We start from the raw sequence: 15,861 nt of genomic DNA on the forward strand, positions 1-15,861 counted from the left end.
GGGCCGCCTCGTCCCTTTCAGCCGGAGCCGCTCTGAGGGGGAGCCCCCACGGGCGAGGCGGCGTGGAGGGAGGGCTCCCCCCGGCCCCCTCTCCATTTCTGCCCGCGCTCTGACAGGGGGGCTCATCCGCCGCTGCGCTCGGCAGAGCAGATGTAGTATGTCCTGCACTTTATTAATACGCCTCTTTCATTTTGACCAGAGCCAAGTAAGCCTTAGTGGCCGATTATTTCCCACATATTCAGTCTATATGGTAAGAATCAAATAGCTTGCTTCTCCCAGTGTACCCAAATTGTTTGGTAACAGCAATTTTTTATAATAATCAGCCATCTAATAACTAGCTTGGTGCAGGTATACGATGGTCAAAATTAAAGATACTTTTGCTAGCTGCCGTTGGAGGTATTCCTAGCCTTACTCAGGTTCTTTGGTCAGACTTAGCACAACTTTTGTAGCTTGGTTTCTAGAGCAAACATATGCATTTATTATTATTACTATTTACTAGAAATAGATTTTTAGCAAGTATTCTCAAATATCTGGTTACAATGTGAATACTTCTATGAGTAAACCTGTTCGCTAAAATATTTGAGGAAAGCAAACACAGTCAGAACATAAGAGCCAAAAATTATTTTTAAAAATATTTAATGCTTTTTTTGAGGGCTTAACTCTGCTCCACTGACTATATTTGCATATTTGCAGTAGCCCAATATGTTTTCATTACCAACATATGACAAAATTTTAATAAGCTTCCTGTGGTTTTATACTGACTACATTTCCCTTTGCAGATACATATACTGTTACAGTTACCCTTTATTTCATCCTGCTTTTAGAAGATTGCGTTGCCTGTTCGATGCTCAGGATGAGCGGCCTGCACATGTGTGGCCTAATCCGAAATCCACTGATGGTGATGGCGAGACTTCGGTCAACTTTACCGTGCTTGGTGTTAAGCCCATAATATTACACCGCACGGAGACGCAACAGTCCGAATCAAACCCCAATATTCATGAGTCTCCTAAAGAACATAGCATTGTCATTGCTATGTTACCACTGTGTTTGGAGCAGAAGGATTTTGAGATCAAAGACTCCTACAAACATCCCATGAGCCTGAGTTTGCGCTCTCCCAGTGCCACCCTTGTAACAAATTCTGCAGCACATGGCAAATCTAAAGCAGCTGAGACTGAGGCTGTACTTTCAATAAACAAAACAAAGTCTTGTGAATTCTAAACAGTTCTGAAAAGACTACGCTTCCTGGTGGATCTGGCACCAAGAGCCATTGCCAGGAAGAGGCCTTCTGCAGGTTAGGCATAATAAAACTCGAAATGCCTTTACAACAGCTCATAGCACAGACCAGCTTGGGAACGATCACAGGGCTGCCCACAACTTTTTATGTGGAAAGTTCTTCTGACTTTGCCCTGTCCTGTCTATACAGGTCTGTATTACAGATATCCTTCTTTATTACACCACAAGAGTTTCATTAAAAGCAGAACAACCAGGCCAGTCCCTGTGTCAAAAAGCTGAGGAAATGGCTACTTAATTGCTGCCAACTTTAGAGGAAAGAAAAACTCAGAGGGTGGTCTCCTTTCCCTTGCATAAAGTAGCCAGCTCACAGTTCACTGTGGAGTTAGAAGTGATCACCTCTGAAAAGAGTCAGGTCTTAGCTCTCATGGCCAAAATTGCAGGTGATGCAGAACACCTACTCCGCTAAGCATATCCCGGTGAGCGTGCAGGTGGCTCTAGGACTGCTCGCTGGCTTAGGTACACCAGAATTTGACCAATGACAAAAAGTATGCCAGGAGAGATGTCCGTTACCTGAACTGTCATTATGTAAGAAAAACAGATGCGCAATGTATTTCATCCAAAGAGAAGCTAGGCAAAATTAATTGATGTTTAGGTTTTATCTTGTTACAACCAAGGACTTCCGACATCTTTATGATTCTTGATGCTTTCTTTTCAATCGCAGGTTTTTAAATAGTAGAGAATATTATAAATTACCTCAGAAGACACTTCAAAGCTACAGGATTTCTACTGCTTGTGATTTTTGAAAGTCTCTCTCAGGCTGGGAGGGAACTAGGGAGGACACCTCATCCAACCTCCTGTGTAACCAAGAGGGACAAAGGCTAAGAAGCTAGATATGAAGTATCCAAGATGTCCTATGTTTTGATATCACATGACTTTTAAACCAGCATCACAAAATTTTAAGGACCTAATCCATCACCTTTGAACAGCTTATATTGACAATACGGCTAATGTTAAGTGTGTTTACATGTTCAGCAGAATGATGGTTCATTCCAGTCTGACTCTCTTCCAAGGCAGGCACGTAAGTACCACAGCTCAGTAGCTTTACCTTATGTAAGTAAAGAACAGAACAAACTATCAAATAGAAAAATCCATTAACTGTCCTTCAGGTCAGACATGGACATAACCTCAGCTACTGGATTGGCCCTTCACTATGAGAAAGACCCCATAAATGCAACTGATCTTGTTATACATTGACACCCAGTTTCCTCTGGGGTTGTCTGTTCCTGCTCTGTCGAATGAGACTGGATGCCTGTATAAATCCCAGAGCTGGGATTCCTCAGCTCTTCCCTAGCTCCTGCACTTTGTTTTCCAGCAGAGTGGGACCAGTTGCTTTCTTAGGTTTTTAAAAGGCTCATAAGCTTTGTTACAAAGCAGCATGCTTTGCAGCACACAATCCAGTAGCACAAAGTTAACTGCTCTCCTGAATACTGCCCACTTTTCTCCAGACCTAAACAAATAGTTCCGCATTGCTTCTACCATCTGTGTTTTGCCTTGAAAATGCTGACAATAGATATTTAGAGATGGAGGGGAAATGAAAAGAGCAAGCGTACAAGCTCAAGAGCAAACGAGAGCCCAGTTTGAAGATGTGTGAAGCTGTGCTGCTTCATGGTTCATAGCAGGAACAGACCAGACCTAACATAGAGGGAAGTATTAAGAAAGGAAACAGTAAAAAAGAACACCAGGTTTTCACTTGCTGCAGAAATCTGCACTTTCTCATTCTTTCAAGAAAGCTTTCAAGAAAATTTGCCAATAGTTAACTTATACTCTGGGAAGATCAACATCTTGTGTGTGCAAGGTTGGAAATGGGGGCACTTTTCAGCCAGACAACATGCCAATCCATTTCAGTGGAACTGACATAAGACTCATCACCTAGCGTGCATCCTACCGTAAGATTAAAGTGCCCTCTATAGGAACCTCTCAGGGAGGAAAAGTCATCTTCAAATATGCAAGTTACTTTCTTGCCTTCTTTTTCCCTACATAGCCTGATCAGACATTAAAAGCATGACACTACCGAGAAAATCTATGGTTAATTTATAATTGGAAATGGTCTCATGACTTCCGAAGAAACTGATGTGGTGATACTGACAATGTAGTTCTGTGCAACGCTTTCTTTAATGGGATGGTTTCCCTCTTCCCCTCTCTTCCACGGGCTTTTGGTTCTGCCCTCTTCCACAGCTCGCTACCAGTGTCTCTGTCTCTAATGCTATTTTCTAAACTGGATTAAATAAATGATCTGGTAAAAGAAGACAAAAACCCAATAAAACCCTAAACAAGCCCAAATCCTTCCAAAACAAAACAAGAATTGCTAGAGACAGAACAAGCAGCTGAGGACACAGGTGGGCAGGGAGTATTGGCTTCGCTGTTAGAAAAAATCTATAGGGAGCCACACATCTGAGGGGCAGTTTCATATTACAAGTGCTCACAAACATTAGATGAACCATAGGGCAGAACTGGTGACAAACTACCTCAGTCTGGACCAAATAGGACAAAATATGAACCTCATAAAATGCCCTAGTATTTATCTAGCATCGTTTAAAAGTTATCATCTAACTGGAGGACAGACCTCCAAGAGGTGTATATAGACACTTGATAATTATGATATTCACTCTGCCAGCCCCTTGCACTATTTATTAATTTAGTAGTTGTTCATAGGCGGTATCCTTCATGCTTACAGTAAAAATACAGAGGGATAGAAAATCCAGTCCGGTAAGAACCCTGTATCCGAAACAAAATGTCCCAGATTTTCTAGCATGAGCAAGTGCTTTCTACAGACCCAAAACAACATACCACTGTCACTGTAGCTAAATGCCATTTAATTGGCAGCTAGAAAAGTCTGTAATACATTTCTTCATGGAAAAATGTTTGAGCTCCTCCAGTTTGCCAAGATGCTAATTAAAAACAGACGGCATGTTATAAAATCCTTTCCTTGACCTGTGCTATCTTACATTGCCCTTCTGTACTTTTTTCATGGCATTGGCTCCCTGCAGAATTATTCTAATCTTTATAAACTTGTATTTAATTTTCCTTGTTATTTTGTGGGCAGAAAAAAGTAACTAAATGTTATTTATTTAAATGTACATAGGAAATTTGTTTGTTACATGGCAGAGATAACAGGCTTTTGAGGAGAGAATCTTTACTCATTGAAAGAAGGTTTCTATGTCCTGAATAATTCACAATGAAAGAAATCTTAGTGCCACTGAAGTCACTGAAATAGTTCAAGTAAAAGCCTCGCTGGAGTGCCACTGACATAATGAATTGCACAATGAGAAGGATGTGCCTCATCAAACGCATATTATTGTTTCATCTTTGCTAATCAAAATGCTTTACAAAGCTGGGATTTGGATCAGCACTGAAACATTTTAAGGGGTCCTTGGTGATCGCTCCACAAGTGTATTTTACTGACGTTTTTATTGTTCTTAACAATTGAAGAAATTTGGAAAAATACCTCATTTTGGTAAGAGTTAATCCCTTTTACCTCAAGCAAATGCTAGATCTGCCTGACACCCCACCCTACGGTGGGCACACTGCCACTGCACAAAGCCCAGCCCAGACTCTCCGTCAGATAAGATCCCACACCAAGCTGAACTCCCTGGTCCTTTTTCCTTACGAACCACATCCTCCTGCAGAGGAGACTTTGGAGGGCCGAAGAAGTCCGTCACATCTGTTTGCTCATATGCCAACATGCTATTTACTCAGTACAGCTTTAAGAAAGGATTTGCTCTTTTGGCTGTTGGCTCTCTCCCTCTGCAGTGGGAGAGCAAAACCAACACAACATCGTTATCTAAGAACTGGCTGTAGTTTTAAATGTAATTTTTGTAGCAACAGAGATACATGTTTTAGTTATGACTGCTCAGAAGCTAAAGGATTTTCCCCACCTTGAGTATGATAACATTCACATTTTGAGCTTACAATGCTTCCTATAGATCACTTTTCTAAGACAACAATCCAAATTCCAGACAGCTGACTTTCTTTTAGACACCGATCACTTTTAGGCATCTGCAAGTTTCCACTGTTGCTGCCCTTGTGATTTAGGCAAAGAGTCATTAAAACTGGAGGGCCTAATTCCCAGCCTCAGTATAATACATCAGTAAGAAGTAATAAGCTCCTTCATGAAGCAATATAGCTCCCCAGCTAAATAAATGGCACACACTACTGATTAAACAAAGGCACATGTGGCTTTTTTTCCTAAGCATTTTTTGAAGCAAACGGATGAATATATAAGAGAAAAAGAGAAGGATGAGAAACCAGGAGTGGGAACTCAGAGAGCAGTAGAGACATCACAGAAACCGAGATCTTGGACCCCGGGCATTGGAAAGGGGGACCTGAAAAACATCCCTAGAGAACTTCTTGGAGCAAGTATTGGCTGAAAAGAGCTTGGAGCTGCAAATAGTCTCCTGCTGTTCAATTTGCTCTTCACTCAGGGAAATGAACGCTATACATTCATTGCAAATAAAGACTGAATCAGAGATACCCGATTCCATTAACAATTTATTTTCCTAAACAGAACAATCTGAAATAATGACTTTTCAATAACTGCTCAGGTCAGAAGTAGTAATAATGCTCTGCTCCCCCTCAGGGAGGCAGATCTCCCTTCATATACACATTAATATACCTTAAGATCTCCCTCTCTCAAGATCTATGTATAGCTTCTATTCACAGGCAAGCACCACAACCACTTATTCATTCTTTTCATGCTTTACCTGCTGTTTTCAAGGCTGGTCTGATGCTAAAAATAGCTTCGCGTATTAGAGGAGGGTTGCTATAGATTCAGAATGGGTGATGTTAGGAAGACAGCTAAATCCCTCTTTGCTGAGGACATGGAGGATCCGCGTGGATGTGGCTGACGGACAGCTGTGTTATTATCTGTGACCTGGGCTGTGGTGCCCTTCCATAAAGACTCTCAGGCTCCAAGGTTGCGGTATTTGTGTTGTTCTAAGGCTGCACTGAACTGCAAATCAATACAATCATGGATGTCACCATAAGTTTAAGGCTTTGATTTTCATACTGTAGTGTTAGATCACAGTACAACAGTACCTTCATATATTAATAGCACATTAGCTTCTTTTTAACTGGGAAAACAATTTAATATTCTGTTATATAGGCATATTTTTCTGCAGGCATTGATGTCTCCAAGTAAGGAAACATCAAAATGCTTTGCTAGTTGTTCTTACTACAGAGTTGGAAGAATGACAATTCATCATCTATTTGATTACCTTCAAGACAGCAATGAAACCACATAAAAAACTGTACTACATACCGTTGTTTTGAACTTCTGGCAGCATGTCCTCTGACAATGCTGACAAAGCTAATGTTAATTTTGGAAGTTACCTCCCTGTCTACAACTTAATGGATAATGCAAATGAAAAACTGCTTATACATAGCTTTCCAACTCATATACTGCATAAAACAGTGAAGTGTGCTATAGGTAAGTGTCATTTGATTGTTAAGGTTATGAAACCTATGTTTTCAAAATTGGACTGGCAAAGTTTTGAAATTACAGGAAATATTTTATTTTGTCAAGTTTGAACATGTATAAGGACTGTCTCTAGAACATAAGTTATCTCTATACTCTGCAACTAAAAGCATCTTAAAATATTTTCCAGCTTTTAGAAATCAGTTTTCTAAATTAGGAGAATATCACTGGTTGCAACCTTTCAGGATGATGATGATCAGATTAATGGAGATAAGAAAGTGTCTGAAAAAGACTTACTTTTCTTTCATAATGTGGTAAAATCCTTCCAAGTGGTAACAAGTGATCTTGAATTTGAAGGCAAGATACATGAGTTAAAGAGCAAGTTGCAAGAAAGAATGGATGGCAAAATATTGGTCATTAAAGTAACTCCTACCTAGAAACATGGGAGTTTTATTCCACAGTATACATTAACTCCCAAACATGTAATAAACCAGGTTTTTTCCTGTACACAGAATACCTTAAACTTACTCAGCTACTTTAACTTTCTCCAAAATTAGGTGATTTTAGAAAATTACAATGCAAAGTTGAAGCTTGACAGAAAATTGTTTGTATGAGAAAGATTATGCTTCAGGAGTCCTGTATTAGGTACTGAATTTAATGTTTCACCTCCAAATACCAATCTTCCTAGTTCTTAAAATTTGTGAATGGATTATGACCCATCTAAGATAAATGAGGTAGTCAGAAGAATATTTTCCTTTAGTTAACAGACTCAGATTACAGAAACCTGCCGAATACTGACTCTGTTAAGGCGGAGGTTCAAATAAAAGTTGTACAGCTAAAGAGTGGCGTGGATTGACTAAAACAAGATTATTAGAATATATTAAAACCGATCCTAATATAACTTCACATAACACAATCCATCTTTTAAGAACTGTATATTTGAGGACAGTGATATGCGAACTTGAGAGAAAATTCCATGATATGCTAAAGGACATGGGTTTTCACTCAAATCTCACCTTACTTCCTGACCCTTACCTTCCATGCGGTTGTATTTTATTTCCATTTGAGAAAGGCAGTCATCTAAATATGTAACTGTTAACATTTTAACGTGTCACTTGCAAACTGAATGTGGTTTCAGCAAGTAGCAGGATCTCCCCCAAGGTCCAAGCTGGAATATATCTCTTTACTTGTTATAGATACTTTCCTCGGCAGTTTTTTGCGTCTGCCATTTTTACTGCTAAAGTTGTGGATATTGCACGGCTCAGTGTTGCTGGCTATAAGTAACATAACTTATACATGACAAACTTGATATTTGAAACTAAGTTAGACTAATTGTTCCCATTTAGGATAGTTATCCTTCCTGTTCCACTTAGGTACCATGGAACGAATAGTATCCTGGCAATACTTTCAATAGAAAGGTAGATAGTATTTCAGTACTTTATGTCTGAATGATGTTGGTGATTAAATGACACAAAATCATATTTCATTTGAAATGTAACCCCTATTATTTCCAAAATCTGGCAATCAGTAGTATACTTTTACTAATGAAAGGTCAGTTCTAGCAGAATGGCTAATGGTATTATTAATTAAATGAGGCCTCACAGTAGTACTCTATAAGCATGTTCATAAAAAAAAAGTGAAATAGGAATTTTTACTGATTCATCCTACTTCACTGCTCAGGGCAGCCTCTTTGTATCTCTGTGTCCTTCAGTTTCCACTGAATGATCAGCTGTTGATCATCTCAACCCAGATACTATCAGCCTCTACATGCGGTTACTGTATTACTTTACTGCATAAGTAATCCCACTGAAATCATAAGGTAGAATGAGGTGCTGTCATCATGATGCCCTATTATGCTCTTACACCTCATTTTTTAAAATCTATCTCTAAGTTCCAAACACTTGACTATACCACTGTATACTGCAAATAATCTCTGCTATGAAATATTTTCTTAGCTTTAGGACCAGTGGAAAACACTGTGATGAACACGCCTGACCAGCTGCATAGTACAGTTTGCAGGACTGACCTTCTTGATTCCTGCATTAAGATCTCAACTTTTGGTTAAGCAACACACCTCTAAAAGCAGAGGTGTCTTCTGGAACATGCATGCAGGAATAAGACCCGATTTTTCTATTACATTATACCTTAGACTCAGACTCTGAGGCACCTTTCTTTTCCAGGTTTTCTATGCCAGGTACATAAGCAGTGCTTAACTGCTTCTATGACTCAAGATAGTGACTCGTCACCCACCTTTTTATATAGGAGACTTTAGATTCCATACATTCAACTGTAAATGTTTTGTACCTTGCCTCAATTCTCATCATAAGTGAATTATTATGAATATATATACATGGTAGACATTATGCACAAAAATGCGTATCAGGAAACAAGGGAATGCATATCTTTCCACTATGATTTAAAAGTGCAATGGACTGTAATTTTGCTCACATATTCTTTTTATTGTCACAAACCAAATCCAGCAGGAAACAATATAATTTAAAGAAAACAAGTACATTGCTTGTTTGTTGGTTGGCTGGGTTTTTTATTTCCACTGTACTACATTTTCCTTGTCTCTTGCTTATTGTTTTCTTTCATTTTTCCCTCATATAATAACTCTGATATCAAACTGGAAAAAACATGTTTCCCTTTTTCTTGGATTTATATATTTGAATGCCATCAGTTGCTTTTCAACATAACAGACCTGGACATAAAAGTAGGATTAAGCATTCTTTGCTCTCTTAGGAAAATGTTCATACTTTGGGGAATTTAAGCATAATGTGCTTCTGAAATCTCCTCAAATGAAAACTGGAACACACTGGAGGAGTTAGTTTCTGTATTCCATTTATTTCAATGCAGGTTGATAAAACTAAGTAGTAGTATTTTGTGCGTATTGATAATTACTTTTTAATTAAATTCTTGATAGGCTGAAGTCATTATACTTGTTTGTGCATGCCTACATGCATGTGTAATCTTTTTGTAAGCTTTATTCTCAGCAGAGCTGCCAGACTGTAAGCTCTGGAGACCAAAATTACCTGCCACACAACAAACATGGCACTAGCAGTGACAATTAAAGGACAATAGACAGGACTCTACATAATATATCTCTAGGGGATTTATTAGGTAAAATTCTTTACTTTTTGCCAAAAAAAAACAACCCCAAACTGTAGAGATAATATGGGAGGTTGCTTCATGAATTAATTTTTGATGCAAGTCTGCTTTATTATTTCCGTAACTGAATCAGTCAGTCTTTATAGGGTCACACTGTCTTTATTTACAACACACATATTAACGAGGGCTTGCAGCTTAGTTTATTTTAATGATATTTTTGAAGTTCACAGAAATTTTAGGATCAAGGTTGTTGCTATGAGCGTTCCCTTAATTGCAACAGAATGAATGAATGAAACAATCTGGTTTTCAAGATATTATGGTAAGATTCTTACACAACTCTATTCATAATCAAGAAAAATAAAATAGGTGTTAGAAATTAAAACAATTATAAGTCTTCATTTATCTGTGATTCATTAGCATGTTAAGAGCGTAAGTGATCTTACCATCAAATAAAGTGTTGAGCATAACTTAAACTAGCTCAGTCCATGATAATGAAGCAATTTCTTCATATTTTTCTTCTTGGAGATTTTCACATCAACTGAAAGTTTCAACTCCATTTTTAATAAAAGCCTTTGATATTTTTTTTTCCTATCAGCAGAAAAAGTGGAATGTGGAAAAATGTGGATTTTCAGATGTGTACTGTCGTCTTCTTGAGCTTTGGATTAGTGTTTATAAAACTATTTCCCAAACTTTGGTCTCAAAGTGCTCTGTAGATGGCCAACAGAACCACTGCCTGCAGATAAAAGTCTGACACTGCATTAGGCAATAAGTAGCTGTGGAGGTTTGGAGTGATTTGTTCACCCTAGAAGTACAGGAGCCTGGAATAAGAAAGGTCCATAGGTCAAATTCTACTTCACCTGGCTTTCTAAAATTCCACCATCTGTCTGCTCTGCCTTTAGTTATACAGAATTGCGCCAGATTTTCAAAAGAACCAAGTTTTCCAAATTGTTTCTCATATTGGAAGCCTTAGTGTTCTAGAAATTCTGTTCCTACACAGTGTATTTGACAGTGATCTCCAATGGTGTTAAACAGGAATAATTAAGAGGAAAATTTCCACCGATAATAAGAGTTTAGGAAATTCTATACTCTTATAATAGGATTAGATATCATATTATTATCTCTATTTTATCTTATTAACAAATACAATGCAATACAATGATTGCAGTTACTTATACAAAGATCTGGGATTTTGGAACAAGGGAGGAAACTGATGAACAACCAGATGCTATTTTTTCAAAGGCACTTTTCTAACAATGATTACACACTGAAATGGTAATTGCAACTCCAAAATAGCATAAAACAGCACAGCTGCTCTCAAAATAATGCACATAGCACAGGCTTGTCTACGATATTTTTTGTAACTGACTATACTGGAAAAAAATTTAAATCCAGAAGTGCTTTTATTTAATAAATTACTTTATCAGCCAAACAAATAAAAATGCATTTGTCTTTTAGCACAACAACATTGACATCTAGTGGCTAGTTAAACTCCACGTTTGATATCCTTTGTATGACAAAAAACATGGAACATACCATTTACTGAATTTGACAAAATAAATATGCATTTCAACAGCCTGCTCTCTTTACATAACCTCTAGATGATTACAGAATGTCGGTAGTCTTTCATGACCAGTCTGGAGTGACCAGTCCCAGTGATGGCAACTTCTGAGCGTGAGCCATTGACCCTCAGCACAGCCCCACTGGTTTTCCCTAAACTGTCAGGAAGTTTTAGGCTTGGGAGTCAGCTGCCTGACTTAAGTATATACCCTGTTCGGGGCCTGCTGGGAGGCACAGTGCATCTCTAAAGCTGTACACAGGTACATCTAAAAGAAGAACTACACTTACTGCATGTGATGTTACTGGCATATGTGAACATCCATTTTTAGTTCTACTTGCTTTTCTACAAATTACTAGGGGACTTCAGATAGAGGGAGATGAAAATCAGGAACACGACAGATGCCATGAGACTGTTCGTACTATGAAGACACGAAAATAAGTGATTTGGCAACTTACTTCATAGACATGTAGAAGATAGGAAGGTGCCAATACCAAACAATGTTAGAAAGTCTAATTTCCTCATTTTTCAACAAAATAATTAGCTTAATGGAGAAAGAGGAAAGATTACACAGGATAAAGCTCAATTTTACTAGCATTCTTGATGGTTCCACATTACTGTCTCATAATCAAACTCAAATATAGTCATTCATGTCCTCCACAAACAGCTCTGATAATGGCTATGGTTGTCAGTGACCGCCTTGCCCGTGCTCTCCATACCAATGGTAGCTGCCTCTTCTGGCCTGCTGGCAAAGCCGCCTGGTTTGCTTCATTAAAAATTGGACCAATTTTTTAATTGGCTAACCAAACTAATTTTGACCAAACAAATCAGAGGCTCTTGAGTTTAAGCAACTTTACCAGAAGATCTTAGGAGGCAATAATCTCCTGCAGGAAGGCTGAGGTATTTCTTCCTTGCTAAATACTGATAAGGACTAAACAGCTATGCTTAGTGTTTCTTTATAGAGAGAAATCCAAGTCTGAAGAAGAGCAATAAAGCATACAAGAGTTCTCAAAAACGTACCCTATATGGAAAGGTTGAAGTACTTACATTTCTTTAGCTTCAAAAAGGGAAGACTGTGGGCATATGTCTTCCAGGATTTAAAGATCTGTTATTCAAATGACGATCAGTTCTTGCTTTCTGCACCAACTAGTGTAGGGCATTAAGAAATTATCTCAAGCAGCAACAAAGGAGATTTCTCTTAGATATTAAGAAAAAAACCATACATGACTAAGAGGATAATAGATTAAGCTATTTATGCTGTGAAATCTCCCATACTGGAAGCTTTTAGGAACAGCTCAATAAGTATGTAAGGTATGATTCTTTGAATTCTGCATCTCCATGATTTAATACCTTCTTTTGGTACATACATATTGATAAAAGTACCCCCCGTAAAAATATGGGGCAATTAAATAAATAAGTGAACAGGTTACTTAAGTAAACATAATGCTACCCCCATATGATAAGAAGGCCAGAGGTCTATCCTGAACACACATCCCGGATATTAAAATGCACCTTTTACTCTCCGGCACAAATGACGTGAGTCAATACGTATTTATAAATCCCTTGATGTCAGCAACATTTTACCACCCATTTAATGAATCTGCATGACTGAGAAGCGGCAAATTCAATCAAATAATTTTTGTCTAGTTTTTTTTGTATACTGAGGCTATCTCCATGGTCTACATAATATGATCTGAGATGACATGGGTGACTGGAAGAAAGACAGTATGAATGTAAATACAGAGAAGCTGATGAACTCTTGGGGTTATTTCAGAATCATAGCCATTACCTTGTATATCCCTGGGAAGAAATTTCCATTTCTTCTGCCCAAAAATTTCTATGGAATTGTTACACCGAGTCATCAGAAAACTGAGTGATTAAAGTTGAGTAAAGAATATGTCAACGATTTGAAAACTTGGGAGAGAAAACATTTACTTCTTGAAGGTTTTAAAATCATCTGACTTAAGCTTTCTGGATACACTAGGTCTCATACTTAGCCCACTTCTAGATTTACGGGAGAAGTAAAGTAAGAACTACAGTGATGTTGTCTCCTTTGTGGGCCACGAAGTTCAGGGCTACTGTAATTTAAGAGTATAGTTTCACATTACTGCTAAGCTGACCTAACAGAGAGCTGCTGCTGAAAGGGCCACCGTTGTTTCTCACCTCTCCCTTCCCTCCTGTCCCATCCCTCCATCCTCAACCTTTTTTCACACCAGCACTGTTACTCATCAGACACCTCAGCAGGATAGTCAGAGGAGCCAGACTGGCAGAAAATTAAATACTGCAGTTCAGCAGAAGTGGTCAGACAAGCACTAGTGCCAGTTCAAGAATAGGAATGCTCTCTTCAGCAGCAGCTAACCCATAAATTGATTTACCTCTAATGGAAAACTGCACTCCTAAGGTTTGGTTATACAACCATTGAAATCCAACTTAAACAGTAGCACTTCCCACCCTGCAAAGAGTTATGCCCACCTCTTCTTTTTCCTGTATCTTTCAGTCCTGTGAGACTTGGATGAGAGAAGTGTCCTTTTTGGTGTCAAAGCATATTGATGCTAGATTTAAACTATGGAGATACTCCCACAGGATCAAGCTATAACCCATATACCAAGGGCTAAGGACAGATCCAGTTTCAACTTCCAATTTATTTAGGAGGCCATTTCTGATCCACTTCCCCAGCTGTAGCTTACTGCAGCCCACATATAAAAAGCAGTCAGGTGATGTTTGAAAGCAATACAGTCAGACATCATAAAAGCATAACATAGTAAGATGAAATTAGCTAGCTGCTATTCTCAGAAAAGCTGTTTATGAAATAACTTCAGCATCTACAACAGTTGCTATAGTTGGACTCACTGCAGAATTTTCCTCTGTCCCAGAAACTTTGTTTTTTCTATACACAGGCTTTTGTGGCCTCATCAGAATGCCAAGAGATTCAAGAATTGTAAATCTTCCCTCTACCTTTCCCACTTTTCTTCAAAGTGCATAATCAATGATATGTTGGCCCAGTTTCCAGAATCATGTCAGGATTCATTCACACTAAAGCAGTCTACCATTTCCATAAGAGAAGAACAACAAAAAGATGCCTGCTATTACAGCTTCGTGGGTATACATTATTTATTTTGAGATATTTAAATTATTAATTAGGATAATTCCATTTTTGCAAGAGACTCTGCCCTTTAGAGGAAACGGGCCACATTCAGTAGGACTTCAGCAGAATACTGCATACACTCAAGTAAGCATATTGCCACTCAGCTCCTTTCCACGGGACACTTGAGCATCACCTTCACATCCGTTCAGAGTGATATGAACATAATGAGTGACACAAATTCTTGGTCAGGAGAAAAAATACTTTTGCTTTCAAAACTGAGATTCGGTAGCCAAGGTAAGGAGGTACACTGTCAACTACGGTGGTGATTGCCTTACTGCATAACAGCAACTAGCTACAACTTATATTTTACAACTTATATATTACAATGACAGTGCTAGTATTTCAATTTTGAAAACTTCCCTGTATTAAGTGTATCTGTGGTTTAAGACTCCAGGAATCAATAACATGGCTGGAAACTCTGATACAGTCCAGAAGAAAATATCTGTGATGGATTAAAGCACTTCGGACCTCGGCAATCAAAATGCTGGTTGAGGCATTGTGCACCCTAATGTTTGATGGGAAACAATATCAGCTCCTTGACAGCGGCTTGCTGTATCTGATGACTTAATGCTGAAGATTGGTATTTCCCAGCTAGCTTACGAGAAAACAGTTTTAGTTTATAAAGCTCCTTTCTCTGATGCAACCCACAGGCTCCCAAACTCTATCACCCAGTTGCCGCTGGTCCTTACAGAGAAACTGGGTCACATACCGCCTGTCCTTCTTCTAACTGCGAGATGCGACTGAAAACGAGAGAAACCGCTAAAACATGTGGAAATCAACGTTACATATTACCTTGCGGAGGCTGCCAGGGCGTTAATACGGCTGTGAACGAGGTCTGTGCGGCGGCGAGGGCAGCGCACACACCTACTGCGTGAAGCCCGGCCCCGGGGACGTCTGGCAGCTCCCGCCCGCCGAGGAGCAGCCGCCCGGGGCCCTTCCTCCCTGAGGGGCCTCCTCCAGAGCGACCCCCGTCTCCCCGAGCCCTCCCCGAGGGACCCTTTCCGCCGGCCCCCGCCGCCCCCCGTGCCCGCAGCCGGGTCTGAGCCGCTGCGGCCCCCCCAGCAGCTCGGCTCCTCCAGCGGGGGTTCCCTCCCCGAAAGCGCCGGGGGCGGTGCGGGGGCGAAGCGGGATGTGGAGGAGAGGGGCTCGCTAAGGCCTCTCTGGGAAGCACTGCGACCGAGTCCTACCTTCCCAGAGGCGGAGACCGCCGCAGCCGGAGCCGCGCACCGGGTTCCCGGGCAGGGAGACTCCCCTCGCCCCTAAACATGATGAGCGGCTTTCCCCTCCCCTCCCCTGCCGGCGCGGCTCGCCCTCCCCCGCCCGCCGGCGCCCCGCCGCGCTCCGCCG

The 15,861-nt window shown here is 39.8% G+C and overlaps 1 protein-coding gene across 3 annotated transcripts in view; it reads right to left on the bottom strand.

The window, feature by feature from the left end:
* Nucleotides 1-15,818, bottom strand: part of LGI1 (leucine rich glioma inactivated 1) — a 31,640-nt gene extending 15,822 nt beyond the window's left edge. Inside the window, exon 1 of one of the 3 annotated variants that reach the window (XM_087768289.1) lies at nucleotides 15,702-15,818. The gene's annotated coding sequence lies outside the window, so the exon portion shown is untranslated. Of the gene's footprint in view, nucleotides 1-5,993; nucleotides 6,201-15,306; nucleotides 15,677-15,701 lie in introns of those variants that run through there. The other 2 variants (XM_087768290.1, XM_087768291.1) reach the window with 2 other exon arrangements.
* Between the last annotated feature and the right edge of the window lie 43 nt (nucleotides 15,819-15,861).

The sequence above is a fragment of the Nipponia nippon genome, unplaced genomic scaffold (assembly GCF_047370975.1).
Source record: "Nipponia nippon isolate SJK-2023a ecotype South Korea unplaced genomic scaffold, ASM4737097v1 scaffold_3, whole genome shotgun sequence".
In the NCBI taxonomy this organism is placed as follows: Eukaryota; Metazoa; Chordata; class Aves; order Pelecaniformes; family Threskiornithidae; genus Nipponia; species Nipponia nippon.